General features: G+C 50.5%; 1 non-coding gene across 1 annotated transcript; it reads right to left on the bottom strand.

Moving 5' to 3' along the window:
• Positions 1 to 873: 873 nt before the first annotated feature.
• LOC121286030 lies at positions 874 to 992 on the bottom strand. The gene has a single exon (XR_005944879.1). It is a non-coding gene; the product is annotated as a 5S ribosomal RNA (ribosomal RNA).
• Between the last annotated feature and the right edge of the window lie 1,210 nt (positions 993 to 2,202).

The raw sequence follows: 2,202 nt of genomic DNA, 5'->3' as shown, positions 1-2,202 counted from the left end.
TTTGCCGTGCCAAAAGGCACAGAGGGCATGTCCCCGAGGCGGCTCATATTGCGGGGCACCAGCACCCGAGGGAGGGTTCGGGGCTTGGGGCCAATGTGGAATTCCGTCCGAACAGGGGAACGCTCAGACGGAAGACCACCGCGCACCTGGGCCGCCTCAAGACCCAAAATAACGTCGGGTCCGAGCACGACCGTTCTCAGGTCTTGGATGGCATCGGCTGCGACCTGGACACTCACAGACGCGCGTCGCGCCAACTCCTGCGGGAGCATCCAGCCCAGTCCTCCGCCACCCAGCACGTCCCCGATTCTGGTCACCCCTGCGGCCACAGCCCTCCTCTCCGCCAACCACTGAAAAGGACGGAGGGGCGGATTCCTGAGCAGCGGCTCTCTGACGATAGCCGCTACTCCTGACGGGGGAGAGCTGCGTCGCGAGGTGACCACTTTCCAGACTTTGATCAGGTCCTGGTAAAAGACGGGCAACGCCTGCAAGGAGCCACCGAGGCCAAAGATGTTCACCTACTGTTTTGATTACTACACAATCTCTCATGTTGTTGTATATGTGGAGTCAATACCAAGTGTAACTCTTTCGAGTACAAACCCGTTTCCATCTGTTTCAGATGAAGTTACATTGTTTCATAGTTTGCCATTGTGAGATTTGAACTCTTGATCTTGGGGTCACAAACCCAGTACCATAACCACTTGGCTATTTAGGCCAAGCTTAAAGATGTAACTCTTTCGAGTACAAACACATTTCCATCTGTTCCTATTCAGATGAAGTTACATTGTTTCATAGTTTGCCAATGTGAGATTTGAACTCTTGATCTTGGGGTTCCAAACCCAGTACCATAACCACTTGGCTATTTAGGACAAGCCTTTCCTACTGCACCTGGTATTCCCAGGCAGTCTCCCATCCAAGTACTAACCAGGCCTGAGTCTGCTTAGCTTTCGAGATCAGACGAGATCGGGCGTTTTCAGACTAGTATGGCCGTAGGCGTAAAGCATGGTCAACTGCTATCAGCTCTTTTGAGTACAAACCCATTTCCATCTGTTTCAGATGAAGTTACATTGTTTCATAGTTTGCCATTGTGAGAGTTGAACTCTTGATCTTGGGGTTACAAACCCAGTACCATAACCACTTGGCGATCATACCAGAACTCCGACCCCCCTCTGCTTGCACAGCCTGGGCACAGGTGTTAATCACTTGTATATAATGTTCACGATTGTCAATAAACTCTCAAGAATCCCTGCCTATGGCTCCTTGTTCTGATGAGCAGTGTTTGTGTCATTCAGATGTGAAACCTTGGTCCCTGCACAAGATAAAGGCAGGTGTCTCAGTCCAGGGCCTCTTCCCTGTGCTCTGTGCAGCCTTCAGACCAAATTGATGGTCTGACTTCGCACTCCTGGGACACATTAGTGATCCCCACACCTCGTTGGTGCTTGTCATTGCTGCCAGAATGTGGTGGGCAGGCACCACAGAGTTGCATCATTCTCTGTTTACTCTCAGCATCTTTAAGGTGGGGCTGGCCCCCATCTCTTCATCTGTGACCAGTGACTCTGTGCACCTGAAGTCAAACAAGGGATCAGATGCTTCTAAAGTTTCATGGCTGTGTCTCTATGATATGATTCTGTTCACAGAGCGCAAGCGAGCTGCCCTCAGCCAAACAGGAGTCAGACATTCACAGGTGCTATATGAAGATCTATGGAGTGTCCTCACTGCATGTCATCATCATCCTCCTGCAATTGAGTGACAATTAGGGCCTCCACTGCTTCTCCATGACAGAAGCATTTTCACAGATGATATGTGCGCTGCCATAAGTCAGACTAGAATCAAACGTTCATAGATGCAATGTGAGGTTCTTATGGTGTCTCCTCACTGCATGTCATCATCATCCTTTGAAAATCTAGCAGCTATGAGTGCCTCTCAAGTACACCTGCCTCAGTGCAAGGACTTCATCGCCGTCATCATTGACTTCGAGGGCCTCCTCACCCTCATCCCCATCGACGTCCTCCTAATCAGAGGAGACCTCCAGCTCCTGCATCTCCTTTTCAGCCAGCTCCTCTCCCCATTGCAACGCCAGGTTGAAAAGGGCACAGTAGGTGATGACGATGCATGACACCACCTTTGAACTATATTGCAGGGCTCCACTAGACCAGTCCAGGCACTAGAATCTCATTTTCAGCATCCCGATGGTTTGCTCCACTA

This window comes from Carcharodon carcharias, chromosome 1, assembly GCF_017639515.1.
Source record: "Carcharodon carcharias isolate sCarCar2 chromosome 1, sCarCar2.pri, whole genome shotgun sequence".
NCBI lineage: Eukaryota > Metazoa > Chordata > Chondrichthyes > Lamniformes > Lamnidae > Carcharodon > Carcharodon carcharias.
The sequence above is the reverse complement of the archived record's forward strand: the minus strand, read 5'-3'. Positions and strand labels throughout refer to the sequence as shown.